The following is a 17381-nucleotide window of genomic DNA, read 5'->3' as shown; positions in this document are numbered from 1 at the left end:
GATGTTCCTCCTATTCCAGCTTCACAAGCGTGGCCAAGCCCTCCTTCCGTTCCTAGTGTCTTCGCCGGATTACTGTATCATAGCCAAAACACCAGGTAAGACCTGCTTGTCTACATGAGCAGGAAAAGAGCTCACCCTCTGGTCTGCATTTACCCAGGTCTTGGGGCTGCATAAGACAGAGGAGCCAGGCTGCAGAGGAGCCAGGCTGCAGAGGAGCCTCATCACACGTCACAGCCACAGCAGTCAAAGCCTCCAGACACACTATGGGGCTGACCATGAACCCGCTGCTCCCTACACCTTTCTGGCCTGCAGACCCCATGGACCAATCTCAAAGGGGTGGCCATGAGGAATATCATGAGGGGAGACAAGGGGTGGCCATGAGGTGTCAAGGGCAGTTGTGAGGGGAGATCATGACAGGAGAGGAGGGGCGGCCATGAGGGAGGATCGCGATGGAAAAGAAGGGGCAGCCATAAGGGGAGATCATGAGAGGAAAGAAGGCCATGAGGAGAGATCATGAGGGGAGAGAAGGGGCAGCCATGAGGAAAGATTGTGAGGGGAAATAAGGGGTAGCCATGAGGGGAAATCATGAGGGGAGAGGAAGAGCAGCCATGAGGGAAGATCTTGAAGGAAGAGGAGGTGCGGCCATGAGGAGACATCATGAGGGGGCAGCAAGGGTAGCCATGGGATGTGAGGGGTGGCCATGAGGGGTGAGGCACAGTCATAAGGGGAGATAGGGGTGTGAGGTGCGGCCATGGAGGGTTAGGGGTGGCAGCGATATAGTATGGGCCACTATGGGGGGCAGATGAGGGGTGGCTGTGAGTGGAGATAATGAGGGACAGTCATAAGGGTATGTCTTGAGGGTAGATCAGTTTGCCCTTAGTGACATGGTGTAGAGGTGATCTTGGCAGTCCTGAGGTTATGGTTGGACTTGATGATCTTAAAGATCCTTTTCAACCTATTTGATTCTAAGATTCTATGACAAAGTCAAGGAGTAAAAGCCAAGAGGAGAAAGGCTGAGAGGAGTGGACCTGCTTGCAGTCACCCATCAAACTAGCACTAGGAAGAGTCAGGCTGGTTAAAATACTAGGAGACACATCCTGATATATATATCTACTGCACACAGCCTATTGTTTGGTTACAGGCTATCCCCATGGTAGGGATTTATTAAACCTCTGTTGACGTTTAGCTCGATACCGCAAGGTCTAAGGCCCCAGTCCAAACAGTACAGTCAGGCTAGGGCACAGTGAATGTAGTCTGTAAATAAATATCCTTTGAGAGTTCCTAGAAGAGCAAAATGAGTTCAAATTATATGTCAATGGAATGTTTTTGTGCAAGTGGACTAGTAACTGACTACAGCACCATTACCACGAGAAGGAAATAATTCAGTACAGATAGCAGATGTGAAGCACCTTCAAAACTATGATCTTACGACACCTGGACTTCTTGGAAAACAACTAATCCAACAGATTGGCCTTTTAAACATGGCTATTGTATAGGCATGACCCACTCTGTGTGTATAGAGGCACTGCTGAAGCTGGTTATCTTCCTGCTGCAAATTCTTTGTTGTCAAGGACTGAAGTGTAAACAAAGTTTCTGAGCCAAAGGTTGACTCACATATATCATTCCCAAACCTTAAAATGAGAAGTTGGTTTCAGATAAGTGTAGTTTAAATACTATAAGCAGAAAACAAAACAAAATTCATGTATCAGTATTAATACTGCTCCTTTACTTTGGTCTCCTACAATTGAAGCCTGGATGTTTACAGTGTTTCCAGTTCCTGAAGAGCATTAACCTACAGCATAAAATAATTGTTTTGACGAGACTGAGGATTTGGCACACAGACTGATACATCACGTGCTTTACTCCCTGTCTAGCCCACTTTTCCCCTACCCATCAAAATTTGTTTAATATTATTGTACCAGTGGAGGCACAATGACTGCAAAATGGTTACAGACTATTGAATCCACAAGTGATGCACCTCACAGGCATCCTCACAAACATCCTCAGAACTGTATTTGGCTCATTACCTATTTATTATGAATTTATCATGAAGTTTTTACTGTGAATCAAGCCCTTTAGGGGCTGAACAACTATGCGGCAAGTGCCAGATAGCCATAAAAGCTGCTCAGTCAACAGGGAAGGGGGACTGACTTCCTTCTAAAATTCCCCTCGCAGCAGCAGGTTCCACCATGACCTCTGAGCAGGTTGGCTGCTCTGGAGACAGGGTTGAAGCTCCCTAAGCAGGCTTTGGCACACTGAGTCGTAATACTTCTCTACAAGCCATTACAAGCCTAGTGTATCAATGATAAAGCTAAGCGCTAACTGAACTTGGTAACCTTTAGGTGAAATTTTATAAAGAATGTGTTTACTGAGCTGTCTCCTCAGTCTTGACTGGGAAAATAAAAACTCTTTCTGGAACCTGCAAGAACAAAAACCTTGATTCTTTGTTTTACTAATAGTAAAGATGTTAATCTCCTAAGTGTAAGAAAACACAGTCATGCTTTGATGACCAAAACTGGACAGATGCTGCTTTCTCAATATGAGTTCTTCATTTCCGCTACTTAATCCTTTTTTTCTTTGCTTCTCTAAAGACATTACTGACGATGGGTAGGCTCTTGGCCAGTCCTTACTATGAAGAGGAAGAGAAAAACCACAGTCTTGAAACTGCAACGTAATGGGGTGTTTCCTCCTGCCTGCAGTCAGCCCCTTGGGGTCATTTGCGTGGGGAACCTGGACAGCACGGGGTGTGCCCCAGGATGGTTCCCCCTGCCTGCACTGTTGATAACTATGCACGTAATTTCAGTCCAGAAAACCATCTGAGATGGGCACAAATCTACAACCATTAACAGATGGGAGCACTGTGGAAAGATTAGCGACACAACCCAAAAGAAGCAAGTTTGGTGGAGGGATTTAACACAGAGGAGGACAGTGTTTCAGTTAACTCCCTGTTAAAGCTGTTCTTCACTCTGCATTACCAGAAAAGATTGTGAAATTGACTTATATCTCTTTTTTTTTCTTTTCTCTTTAATCACCGTTTGGAACCTTCCACTAAAAAGCTCCCTCCAAATCTTGTTTCCTAGGAAAAGCAAAGCAGTCTTTCAAGTGTATAGTTAGTTGCACAGCCTGCATGGTCCATGTGCTAGCCATGTGTGCAATGGTTTGTTTCCCTGTGCTGGAAGGAAAGGTTCAATCTGGGACACTGAATTGTAACACGCTATTTTAAAAGTAATCACCGTTTCAGACCTGACTAGCCCTAGCTCTCTTTACACTGGTGAGTGAGAAAATCTACTCATGAATTATCCCCACTGCAGTTCTATTAGTCCTCAGATGCCAGCTCGACACAGGCAATTTACAGTCGTCTCCTCCAGCAGGGTTAAATGGTACAGTGAGCATAATACGCTGGCCCTGTTTACCTGGAGATTACATTACTGGTAACTTCTATGCTCCCCTGCCACTGCTGAAAAACAGGTACAGAATTTCCTAGTGCTGACGCATAAGGAATAAGAAACTCCATGCAGGGAAAGGGAGCTGTAAATCTGAGGGTGATAATCAGCCCAGGCTACTCAGACCATGAAAATGTCCCCAAACGGATGAAGCAACTGGGTGGCTGAGAACTAGAATTTCACGCAGGTACCGATTACGCTGAACACTGTTATACAGTGGCCTCCACTTATTCTAATAATTGATTAATTCAATCCTCCATTTAGTTCTATTAAAAACTCGTGAACAAAATCAGCTGCACTAAAAACACTGCAACCCCTTCTATCTGTCATTTTGATCATATTCTGTAGCTTTTGGCTTATTCTGAGCTCAAATCTAATCAGTGGTTATAAAAATGAGCCATTTAACTAAGAGAAAAGGCAAGAAAGTATCATAATGATTTGAGGGTTTTTTTTATTATTTCTTTGTCACTTGGGGTTCTCCAAGCAGTAATTGCCATTAGTACCTGGTACTGGACTCTCCGTGGTTGCAGCATGATTACCCTACCTAAGATCACTGTGGTTTCCAGGTAATTCCCAGCAAGCACAGGAATGAGTCATACCTCATTATTAATTTTTTTTTTTTTTTTTATCCCATTCAGACAGGAGCTAGAAGAGATGCACTAAGGACCACATTAAAAAGCTGAGAGATTACATTATGCATTAACCTATCATAGGAACAGATGAAAGTTAAATGAGAGACAGAATTAGCATGGGTGCTAGAATCTATGCATATGCAAGAATCCACCTCCAACAAAAAACTGAAAGCCCTGTTGTAGAAATATAGGTTGCTAAATAAGCTATTAGTGGTATTTTATACACAAAAAGGAACATTCTTCCACTAAGGAAAACTCTGGAGTTGCAGAGAGTCTCCTGCCAGGTGGATTATTCACTCCATAAATCTCAATTGCCAACAAACTCCTTGGCAGCCAAGAAAAGAAAACAATGGGCACTTGACTGCCGATTAACAGACTATCAAGATACTTTAGTGCTTTCTGACTAAGTTTTGTGGAAGGCCTTAAAAAAGCTGGGCAGTGCAGAAACCTTTCAAGATCACAAAAAACCCCAGCAAGCCTGGTCTAAAAAAGAAACCTAAGGGCAAGAAACAGAACAGAGATGAGAAGGGAAAGCAGAACCAGGATTACAATAAGGTACTAAAAATACAAGTACAATGTGAAGAGCTGTATTTTATTTTTGACGTTAATATAATCAGCTAGTTTAGAGATATGAAACTCTGCCTTACTGATGGTGCTGCCTGGTGAAAGGAAAGGATGAAGAGGGGAACCTGGGAAAAGTATCCAAAGAGATAGGGGAGAGAAAGGGAATCCACATAATGCAAAAATCTGAGGTCAGCTCTGACAGAAAAGTAATGCTTTTAAAGAACTACAATGCCAATATAAGCTAGCATTAACATTTATAAGTGAGTAGGGGAAATACATAGATATTGAAAAATGGATTTACAAGCAAAACAAAGGAATTTTCTTTGTTTTCTTTTACCCTACAGTTTTCTTATCATTTATCTTTCAGCATTTACACACATGCTGTCTGGATGTGTAATCATAAGGGAAATTAACCCTGGATAACCCCATGCTGCAGCACTATTAAAGAAATTGCTCTAGAGAAAACAACTCTAGGAATAAAATGGGGGATGTTCATCAGAAATCAAGTAAGTCATAGACACAATAGGTCTGAAGCATGGGAAAATCTCTTTATGAGAACATGTCATTAAACATTACAATCAAGCATAAAATTGCTCTGCCACCGTATTTTGTTTTATTTGCATTGTTAAATTTCTTCTCCTAACAATAATGGATAGTTTATAGCACTAATGATTTATACAAAAGGAGCAGTGTAAATGCATTCCGAATGGGTGGTTTCTTTCTTAAGAATTGTAGACTCAGTTTCCTTCAGCTAGATCACAAATCAGTGACTCACACAAATTTCACATCTGCCTCAGGATACAGTGGTGCAGTCTCTAACGAGGTTTCATGACAGATTAAGTTCCTATGGTGCAAGAGAGGTGTAAAAAACTTACGCTAATTTTAAAAAGCACACTACATTTCCACAAACTGCCATGGTACAAAAACTATAGACGTGTTGCCATTAACAACTGTTATGACTGAATCCTGTATGGCCATTTTACTAAGTTCATTACTTCTAGCTTTGACAGCCCCACTTAAAATACAACACATTGATTATATACAATTCATGAATGTCCATACACACAAACACAGATTTTCCCCAATAACTCAATGTAATTGATCTGGAGAAGGGAGCCATAGTTTAAGAGTATTTAAATTGGTCTGCAGAGCACATTCATCTCACTTGTGGACCGCCAAAGGAGATGGGGACTGGTATTTTTGACATGCAAAATTATTTGGATTTACTACAGTTTATAACTCACTCTATGATATAACAACAGCATTCTATTCCCAATAAAAATTCTAAAACTCTTAAGTCAGGCTCCTTCAAATAGAAGTCAGAAGAGTGGCATAAAACAACACTTTGGAACACACTTTGACCACATCTTTCCAGTGTTTCTTTGACCTTTACATCAAAAGGAAGGTATTTGTCAACTCTCTTGATTCCAGCAGCTGAAGCATTAAGAAACACACTTAATTTACAGTAAAACCTTGAAACTGATAACATGGGGAGTAAGAATCAGAATCTAGTCAAGACTTCATAGGCCAGCAAGAAATAGAGTAACTGCAGATGTATGTACTCAGCTTACGGGTAAGCATCAGGAAGTTTCTAATGCAATTCCTTTCTGACCAATGGCCTAGGTGGGTGTGGAGACAACAATCCTCACATAGGATATGTGAGGAGGAGATGGAAGAGAAAGTCCACCGAGAATGTCGGTAGTTGGATGCTTCCTGCAGTCTTTCCATAACCACTTATCGGAGCCAGTTTTAACAGATCACCATAGGCATTCCTCAGTAAGCAGCAGCGTTTCTGCTGCTTCCTTCAGACTGGCAGAGGAGTAAGACTTCCCAAAAATATATACTTTAGAAAAGAGGGAATTAGGCAAACGAGCTCAGCGCTCAAGGGAATTGGATACCTCACTGCTGCTGCTTGTGAAAAGCAGACCTCTGAGTAAACCACCAGCAAAATGACAACCACGCTGCAGAAGCCACCATGCTATTTTTACCGAAGCAGAATATGTTATCTTTTCATTTTGTATAAAGGCAATAAAAATTCATAAGATTCATGCTCTGCATTTAAAGAGAAAAGCTTGGTAATACAGCTTTCATACCACGTGGTTTTTAACATTACCATGAATGGTCTACATTCTTCAGTCTTTTGACATGTTCACAGGGATGGTGTTTACACTGACTCGTTCATAGTACATCATATCACATTTTAATGATTCGGTTCAGCTCTGACAAAACGAAACATCTGCCATAATTTTGTCTTTCGTGAACTTTATCACAATTAAAAATCTGATGTTTCACCAGCCTGCGTGCCAACCGAGAAGCACGCCAAGTTCAGCTATTCCTGATACATACAAATGCGTGCAGCGACAGCTAGTACCAACAGCACCAAGCCATCATTGACTTGTCAGATCCCACCACAAAAGAGAAAAAAAGATCACAGTTTGTGGGCAATAATTTCATAATTTTGATCTGGTTTCCATATGACAGAGTGCAAGAGAGAGAAAGCGGGGGGGGGAAGTGGGGAAGGAAAAAAAACGAACGCTTCACAGCTCCGTGTGATGACAACATAAGATTTCTATGTCTTGCCCTATTGCAGCCAGAAAAATATTAAAGCAGCATGTCAAAACTGGCATAGCTTCTAAAAAACGATTTCCAAACATCGCTTGATGGACAGCACCCTAGCAACTTGATATGAAGCTTAAATCCGCAGCTATTTTACATAAAATTAGGCCAATCCCACCCAGTGCAATGACAGTATTCTTGTTTTCAGCTGAATTAATGGTATCTACAAACTCAAGCCACTTCTGAGACACTGCACATATGACAGGAATGCAGCCTGACCATTTAATACAAAGACCACCAACCTCTTGGACCCTGCTAAGGCCAGGGTAACTGTAGTACCTCTATGCAGCTCCCATGACAGTCATTTCAGGGTGGAAGACAAGAACCAGAAACAAAACCAGCAGCATAATGATACATGCTTCATATGGGGAGCAGCAGGATCCCACTGCTCAGTGGGCTTTGATGCTACTGAGCCCAGGAAGCTGGGAGGGATGGATGTTTCTGAACAGACTCCAGGTCAGAGCCTGGGTCTCCATGAGAGCTGAAATGTGTTTTCTAGCACTGCTCCTCCATTTTTTTCCCCTGTACTACCAGCATACTACTGGATCAGACAAGGTACAATTAAACTTCAAGAGTCTCACAGGAGGACTTCAGGGACTGAGAAAGAAAATTAAAACTGATCCTGCATACAAAACATACAAGACTGCCCCAAATGCATGGCATAGGAGATGTTTAAGGAGATGCATGGTCTACTAGATACAAGATCAGACTGAGATTCAGCTTTTCTCCCCAGCTCTATCACAACCGTGCTGGTGATCTAGAAGTCCCTTCAGCTCTCCCTGCCTGTCCCACCTCTCCTCTCTCAGTACCCCAGCAGCACCTATGCAATGCTTCCACAGGGCACATCCTCACTCATGTAAGCACCTAAATCACAAAGGTGCATTTTCAAAATCTGTGGCGAATGGATGGGTGCCCTTTCTTAATGAGCAAAAGGCTGTCCCCGAGTGGCTACAATGGCATTTTCTTATGTATGACAGCAAACCCCAGAATTTGTTTGAAATCTCACCAGACACATAGGGAACTGGCAGCTAATGTCTCTTACAGTTGGTTGGTTGGTATTTTTGGACAGGAGGTTGCATTTCATTCTATGTTGCCACTCTGCGACTGTACATCCAACACTGTACTGACTCACCAACGGCATTTTTATGTAGCCCATTAAAGAGATTACACTCTGTTTGGGTGGGGTGAGACTTTCTGGGTAGATCTGGCTGGAGAGGAAGTTTTGAGTGTAAGATAGTAGTTCTCAGGGTTACAGAGAAACCATGTTCTCCCATATGTGCATGCACACGGAGAGCAGAAAAAGTACGTCCACTCTCTCTTGCTCCTCCATGTCACCTCATTGGGGTGGCAAAACTACTGATGCTTCCAATTTGGCATGGTCACTATTTTTAATAAAACCAATGGTTTTCATTAGGGTTAAGGTAAAGGGTTAAAACCAAGTTGTTAGTCAGCCTCCAGGGAAAGGGCCATGCTTTCTGCCCAGCCTAGGAAGGGACAGGCAGAGCACACCTTCCAGACTGCCTCTAGGCAAGTGCAATAGACACAGCCTTTGGGAGAAGCAAAGGTCAGAGATCTTTCCATCATCACTTTCAGCCTAAGATCAAGGGTCTCTGCTACACCTCTGATCTGTTGAGTTTTAAGCCAAAGCTGCAGAGAATCATCCTGAGCTGGGCAAGCGCTTTGCAATGTGCATCTGCGATCCCCTGCCACCAAACCTGCTTCATGCATTTGTGCAACAATTCCAGAAACAGCCTTGACTGCTCACCCATTAACTGTAGGACATGAGTCAGGTTTGCAATGCTGGCAGACAGGCTATTTTTATCACACTTGGGATGTGCTGTCACAAGGGTAAATCCCAGTTGCAGATTTACCAAAAGCGCTAAGGAGATTTGTCTGGGGTTTCAGGACACCCTGCATCCTGATCTGCATAGCAGCTCAGACCAGGATTTTTGCCATTCAGAAGTCCCAGACAAATGGCTCGTGAGAGCGTGCAGCTTGCCAGCGCAGTGCATATTCAGTGAGCGTGCCAGGTCTGGGATGTGTCTGACACTGGAGGCACGTGCTGCCCACCTGCACGTAGAAGGTACCTCAGCCTCCCACACACACTGTGCACCAGACTCCATCGAACACCTACGTGCACACATGCACCTCCTCTCCCATCTACAGTGCCTGGGCACAACCCAGACCACAAGGACCATGCATATAAACTCCCTGTGGCATATGGCAAAGACCTGGCCACCCTGCCCCTGCCATTGGGCAGGGCAGTATACACTCCCTGCACATCCCACACCACTCCTATTTCTATAGTCTCAACCAAGTGCAGCCCAAACTTGCATTTACTTCCCTCACAAAGTTTACTATCTACAGCAAGAGCTTCCTGGCCCACCTCTGTTCTCAGGGATCTGATCTCCTGGCTGCTGTAGATGTAGAAAAGGATCTCATGGGTGAAATCTCAGTTAACCCACCACTGATGGCTCATGGATGAAGTTTGATAACTGTTGCCATACAATTCTAAGGATGGCAAAGCGGAGTTTCTGCTGATACCTGCCGTATTTCCTGCCTTGGAAGCTGCATGTCATCATATTAGCACAGTTTTGCTAAATTAATTAGAAAAGGCACACCCTTTCCAGGGCTCATCCTGGCTTTTTTAGCCACAACAAGTAACTTTACCTTGCTGTCATATCTGGTTTCTGTTTTACACACAGAAGACAGGAAGAAGGGAATTACTCAAGCCGAGGTCTTGCATATAAGAAACACGAATCTGTCATACAACCCAAACTGGCTCTCAGCTTGAATCTATCCCTTTTTGGGCAGACAGCTTAGACATTTTGAATTTAAAAGGACTCTGGCATTTTTCCTGCATGTCCTCTCAGATTTCTAGCTCTGAAAGCTCAGACTAAATCTTTTTGTTCACTGTAGGTGTTTTCCTCAAAGCCCGCTTAAAACTGAACACCTCCAAACACTTCCAGGAAGGTGTTTTTTTGGTTTTGTTTTAACTTTTAGAAGTAAGAGCTGTGATTCCTAGTATTAAAGCATAAAATGTTGAGGGTCTGCTTTTCTGCCTAAAAAAGAAAAAAAGTTGCTTTTTTTTTTAGCACAGCATGAACTTCTGTCACTGAGTCCCAGTTTCCATACTGTTTGTATTTTATCTTTTCTGCTGTATTTCTTCAGTTAATACTTTACAATTCTGCCTGAAACAGAAGTAGTTTTAGTTTCTCTATTGCTTGCATATTTTGTCATTTCTAACATGACAGTACTGTAACCCGTTTGTTTTCTCAGTGCATCTTTCAGCATCACTTGTAGTTCACAGTGCAGATGTCTAATGCAGATCAAGGCGGGTGCTGCAGTATATTCTGTTCCAAAAGATATCCCCACCTCTTCATTTGTTTTGCAACATGGCTATCAAAGCATTAAATAAATAACATAATAGTTAGCATATATCCATTGTTTTACATATTCTGAATGGTTTATAGATGTTACTTAATTTCTTCGCATGCTGCTCCTGTGAAATAGAAGAGGTGACACTTTTTATGAACTGCAGCTACAAAGTAAGGCAGCAGCTGAACTAAATAATGAGATTGACAGCCCTTTCTCAATTTCTGAGGTGAGAATAAATCCCATTTATAAGGAGAAACAGCAAAAAAAAAAAAAGCAGACCACCCCCTGCAAACAAATGAAATGTAGGCTGAACTTCAATCACAGCTTTTTCTCTGCAAGCCTCTAGCCCAAATCTGAAGCTTGAGTTCTCTCCCTTAAAACTCACACCCACAGGCACAGCTCACTGGTCAATGCAATCTTCAAAGTTTCACATCTTGAACTATTTATTTTCAGGAACAAAGCCTGGAAAAGGTCCAAAAACCCCATGTGGGTTGGCAGCAGCTCAGGATGCTGTCTAGGTGTGTCTGGCTTAACCAACTAACAATTCTTTCTACTTCCTCCATTCAGGGCACAGTTGTGTTTCGCCATACTGCAGTAAACCACTCATTGACTTCTGTTCCTTCATTTCTAAAAAGGGCTACCAGTTTCTCTCACTGGATCCCCAGCTTTATGGGCTGTCAGACACTTCAGGTTTTAGCTGGTGTTTGAGAATTCAACAGTGAATGTACAGTTTAGGATTTACGGCTGGGAAGGCAATCTCCCAAAATATCTGGATGAATGCAATGCAGAAATATGCCACATTATAACAGTGAGTATTCTTTCTCAAAATGGAAGTGTTAAACTTCAAGCACAGCTCTATGCCTGAGATGAGCCAAAAAACTTCTGAAATGACTAACAGACCTTGCTCAGTACCCCGTGGACAAAGCAGCCCCCTCCTTCCCAATCCCTTTCCCCCTCCATATAGCCCAAGCACATAAAGACTTGCTTCTCAGATATGCTTTTAAGCCCAACTCCCCTAATATTGATGCCAGGACAGTGTTTCCCATCTGCTACCTTCCAACTGTCAAATCCTGAGATGGGTCCTTCTGAAGGTTATTAAACTCACAGACTCATTTAGGTTGGAAAAGACCTTTAAAATCTTCTGAGTCTGAACTTAAACTGTTTTTTAATGTGCAGAAACACAGAGTGAAATAAACACTAATATTAACCTGTTCAAACAGCAAGAAATCCCCCCCCCCCTTCCTCTCCTTTGTGCTTAAAGCCACAGAAATTAAATCCATGAGGGCATTTATAGAAAACATCTTACTTAGGAAAGAAAACAAAGGTGACTGTCACAGTTATTTGTCACTGCTGGTAGATAAATTTGCAGGGCTTACAATGTTTACCCTGGAGTATGGCTGAAAGATCCATTTGTGCTGCATTAGAAACCCGCCTCAATGACAAACTTCAGCTCCCCGCTCTAGCAAAGCTGATGTATTGACTAGACAGGTAGATATTAGGTGCTCCGACTGTCTGGATGCTATGGAAATCATGCTGCACGCATCTGACCGTTGTCAGCGGCAGAAGACAAGCACCGGCCTCATTCTTATTCTAGCCAGGAAAAAGGCCTCGTCTGCATTAGCCTTTTTACTGAAAAGCTGCCATATTTGTCAGTTCAGACGCATGTAAGATAAGCTCCTTCCCCGTTATCTAGTATTTCACCAGGCAGTGGAAACGAAGGATAAGCAGAACCTAATAGTGTATGCGGGCAGGAGATCTTGAATGCTGTCAAGCTCAGCACAAGGCCTGGATGCCCTAGACAAGGGGAAGTTTACGGCAGAAGTTAATCACTTCATTTTGAAGAAAAATTCACAGGGATTTTGAGAAATGGTTACAACTTATCCTGGCTATGCAGCAAGCAAGGAGACAAGTTTAAAACCCTTAGTACAGCATTATACTCAGTGCCTCTCCCACCCTAAAATGTCTGTACTGCTTGGCTAAAATTGCAGTCCAGTCAAAGGGGATTAAAGAAGGCAGCTGTAAAATCACTGCTTTCCCTAAGCAGCTGGAGGAAACAGAAGGACAGGCAGGGAGAAGCAAAATGGAAAACCAGATTCTGCCTTCTTGAAATGTCCTGGGCTGATCAGTCACTTGCATGGCAGTTAGCAGAGAAACCTAAAGTACCACTGTAGCCTGTCTTACTTGCATTCCTCCCCAGTAACACTCCCCAAATGTCATAATGCGCTAGCAACCTGGCAAACAGATCAGAAAGGCTCTCGCTCAGTCATGGGGCTCCCAAGTGAGCACGTATCTAACAGGCTTTTATGCTGCATAATGTGGATACAACAGTGCTAAGTGAATTCTGAATAAAATTAAGATAGCCTGTTTCAGAGCTCACAGAGTAAGTCTGATTTAACAGCATGTCTGCTCAACAGATACACCATCTTCAACAGTAATGACTATACGGTCAAAGTACTGCATTTTAATGCACTGATATAAGAATCAAACTGTATTTGCACAAAAGTGCAGCCATAAGTATAAGCTTCCAACATTGTTTAGACCCAACCAGAACGACCAAGGTATGCCCAAATGTGTGGGTCTTCTTTGCTTTTTTTGTTTGTTTGGTTTTGGCTTTTTTTTCCATCTGGCAAAACTGGACTTTTTGGGCATCACTGTTAGTAGGTGCCCCACCAAAATGTAAGCAACAGCCTCTGAGGGAAGGGTTACAACACACACATGGGATGTGGTATCCAGCATCCCTTTGCTGCCTGTTCCTGATCCACTGCCCACATTTTAAACCACCGTATAAAGTGACAGGGTGAACTGTGTCATGTGCATGGACTCCTAACGTCAGCTCTGTACTTAATACCTCATCTGGTCACCAATAATAATTTTGACCCTCCCTGCAGTCAACAACACTTTGTCTGTCAATAGCAACAGTCCCAGGATAGCTGCTGTCAGCACTGCCTCACCACACGTGCCCACACATGATGGCAGCTCTGCAATGTCACTTGCCTGTTCCCATCGTGTGACAATGGGGAGTACTGAAAGTAGTAAGAAACCTGTTCCCAGGGAGTCAAGTGCCCATTGGCATCAGCACTTGCTGTCCTCATGGAGTAGGCCACCTGGGTGAAAACTCATGTTGCATGTGAGCCTCTAAGGGAAACAAAGTATAGCCTGCTTCTAATTTTAGGCCTGGCAGCCTTAAGGATGTTCTGGGCCATCTTTATCTTTGGCTTTTCCAATTCCTCTTCCATTAAAGTCATACCCTCAAAAGCAGTTGTGCTGCCTCTTGCCTGATGTCTCTTCCCCTCCCACGTGAGCCTGGTCACAGGGTGCAGCAGTGTGAAAGTCGTGACCTCCCCAGAAAGCCTTCCTTGCCCAGCAAAGACCTCACAACCTGCCAGCACTGGCTGATCCCTTCTGCTTTATCTTATCATCAGCTGGCTGCATGGCTTTTTGAATCACCATTGTCCTTGGATCAGTCAAGAGCTTCTCTGCCTTTTCTCACCTCAACCCTGCAGTGTATTTTTCTTTTATTTTAATTACATACATTAACCACTCCATTCAAGATGATCAGTTTCACATTACTGGGAAAAAAAAAAAAAGAAACAGGATGGTGCCAAAACTGATGCCTCATAGAGTCTTCTAGCTGTCCAAGCTCCATTTCCCCTTATAGACCCCCCAAGGCCCAAAGCCTGTCCAGCAGGAGTTAGATACCCATTCCTCACACAGCAGCAGGATGCCACAGGCTAGCTGCTTTGCAGAAATTGCCCTGAAATATAGGCAGGGTAACACCAAGTATCTTCCCACTCCCTGCAAGCCACAAGCTACCCACTGCAGTATGACAGGGGAGAGAAGCAGATCCTGGACCACCGTGTCCCCACTGACATGGGGAAGCTGCTCATTCCCTGCATGTCTCAGCCCAATGCTGGTTGCACCACCTAGGCACAGGCCCTCTCCAAATTGCAGCTGCGAAGAGCAAGCACATATCAGCAATGCTGCCAAGCCTGTGTTCCCAGCCCCAACATCCAGCAAAGCAGTGCCTTGTGTTCAGTGAGTATAGAAACACAAAATGGTGAGAAAGGCTATGACTGCTTTCCAAAATATTTCCATTTCATTAATTACCTAAAATGCAGCAGGATTTTATTTAAAAACTGGAAGAAAAAATGTAATAACCTAATGGTGCCCTTTCACACTTTACAGTATCCCACCTCCGCCGGTGCTTTCCACACTCATGCCTGGAGAACGAAGCAGGTTACCCATTCCAACAACACAGCTGGGCCCCAGCCCTGGGGGCACCATACTACCTCCTGCCCACCTGTGGTAGGGCTGAAAAAGAATACTGGCTGCTGGAGGAAAGTGTCTTTCATGCAGCTGTATGATATAACCTCTTCCTTTTACTTTGCATGTTGGAGGCCACTCCAAAGTTTGCACAGAAACTGATAATCTCATTTTCTCTGCATTTTATTTTTTTTCTTTTTCAGGGGGAAGGGGAAAACCTTGATTAGACGGACACAGCTACTTAAAATCAGTCTCTAACAAGTCCATTCTCCAATGAAACAACTGGGGCAGAATGGCTCTCTGTTAATGTTACATTTAGTCATTAAAAATGTGCATTTGTGATTCTAAAAGCTGCTAGAGGCAAAACACAAGAGAGAGAGATACATACTCAGATTTACATTCAGTTTCCAGCCTGGTAGACCCAGTGAAACTAAAATTAACATCTCTACCTTTCATATGCATTTATGGGCAAACATACATTGAGTAATAACCACCACTGCTATACACATTTGAATCTTCTTTCAGCAGAGGACTAAATGCCTTTTGAGAAACCTAAATAATTTAGCATCACACTAGTGTGAAGTGTGTAAAGATGCTTTTTATATACTACTGCATTTAGCTCTGGGGTACAGCACAGGGATGTTGTCATCTTACGGCAACAACATAATGTCTTTGGGTAGGAAATACAGCTAATAGGTAAAAGGAAAAAAAATATTTGAACTAGACTGGAAACCATCATTCAGTAGTAATAATAAATAATCCAACTGAAAATAACAACAAAAAATAATGCAAACTCTAAAAATTACAAACAATTTTTGTTTGCAATTGTAATTATTGTAACAAACTATTACAAATTACCATTACAAACAGTGGGATCTTCAACTATGAGGATCTACAAAGACCTTGGTTTCACGTTTCATCCAAGTTTGTTACATTGTCACTGTTTATTTGTATTACAGAAACGCGAAGATCCTTCAATCAAGAATCACAACTGCAGCGGCCTGAGCACTGCATAATTAAAAAAACCTGACAGTCCTTACATCTATAATCATCAGGTCTAGAACTATAACAAAAAAGATGAGCTGCTTGTGAAACAGGAGGTGAAATTAAGGAGCGAACTGCTCACGTCCACAGTACAAAATTGTGGGTATTCTTAGCTCAACAGCTGCCTAGCAAAACAAAGAAACAAACAAACAACAAAAAACACCCTCAAGGAAGGGTTTTTTAGGATTCTTATAGAAAACATTATTTCCCATATATCAGGGACCATCTATTACATAACCAGGACGGTTTTCTGTAGCATTAGGATAATCTCCCACCAAGCCATATGCAGCAAACACCCAGCCAGAATAAGGGGAGTAGCAGGAGAAATTAGCACCCACTGTATTTTCTGTATTCCAAATGCTTTCTGCTCTCTTTTTTTCCAAGCAGTAAAAGAAACTGAAAAGAAGTCCAGATACTAACAGAAATAAAGCGTTTCCTATCTTCCCATTACCTATCTTTTAACATTTTTGGTGCCTCAAAAAAGAACAAACACTGGAAAAAAATAGAAAAGTAAAAAACAAAACCAAACCAACCAAACCAACTGAAACAAAACAAAAAGACAATCTGAAATGTTCAACTGAAGTAAAAAAGCAAACAAACTAGACCGACACACAGTTCAAATACTGAGGCCATGATACCCAAGTCTCTCCTTCACCACCAGTAGCTGGAAAAACCTCCAAGCTCTTGCATTTTATTTCTATCACCTAACCTTGCTTTCCTTCCAGACTATGGAGAGCAGGAACAGAAAACTATGCCTGGTTTTCCCACAACAGTTTTCAAACTTCACAGCCCATTTCAAATAACTTCTGGCAGATTATGATTTTTATTTTTTTTCCAGAGCTCCTTGGAGCAGGGAACTTTTAATAATTTGCTCCTGCAGTGCAAAGCAGAATGCCAACATGAAAAAAACAGAAACCCAAACAGGAACACCACAGAGGTATGCAGAAATAAATCAACAACAAACTAAGCGTCAATGTAAAAAAGTGGAAAAAATGCTAAATTAGGGTGAAGGACTATATGAAAGTAAGTGGGTGAGATGAAACAGGCACCCACGCAGGTGCTCAGGAGCAATGATCTGTCTTTTCTGATTTCACAGTTCAGAAGCTCCTGGCATATTACTGCCCTATCTGCAACATCTCCATGTTGGAAAGAAAAGTCTCCATCTACAACTCATTTGTTAAAAAGTGGCTCTTTAGGCTATTGTCAGACAATAATTTACAAAGCTTAGATTCACTATGCTTTGTTGCTGAGGACAGCAGAAACAAACTTACTGTTCCTCTTCTACAGTGGTTTAAAAGCACATTGCAATTTCAAGGGCAGATCAAAGTTAGACTAATTATTTCCTTTCTGCATATCCTATAACTAAATGTAACAGGTCACTAGGGAAGGGTGAAACAAAGGATGAATGTACTTGCACACACTAACAACAAACACTAAGAAA

General features: G+C 42.5%; 1 protein-coding gene across 2 annotated transcripts in view; it reads right to left on the bottom strand.

The window, feature by feature from the left end:
* Positions 1-17381, bottom strand: part of LDLRAD4 (low density lipoprotein receptor class A domain containing 4) — a 180477-nt gene that overhangs the window by 16306 nt on the left and 146790 nt on the right. The gene's annotated exons all lie outside the window — the stretch shown is intronic.

The sequence above is a fragment of the Pezoporus flaviventris genome, unplaced genomic scaffold (assembly GCF_033815535.1).
Source record: "Pezoporus flaviventris isolate CSIRO_AGI_PZ_B2104156 unplaced genomic scaffold, CSIRO_AGI_Pfla_v1 ptg000007l, whole genome shotgun sequence".
Classification (NCBI taxonomy): domain Eukaryota; kingdom Metazoa; phylum Chordata; class Aves; order Psittaciformes; family Psittacidae; genus Pezoporus; species Pezoporus flaviventris.
This window is presented reverse-complemented; position numbering and strand designations above follow the sequence as displayed.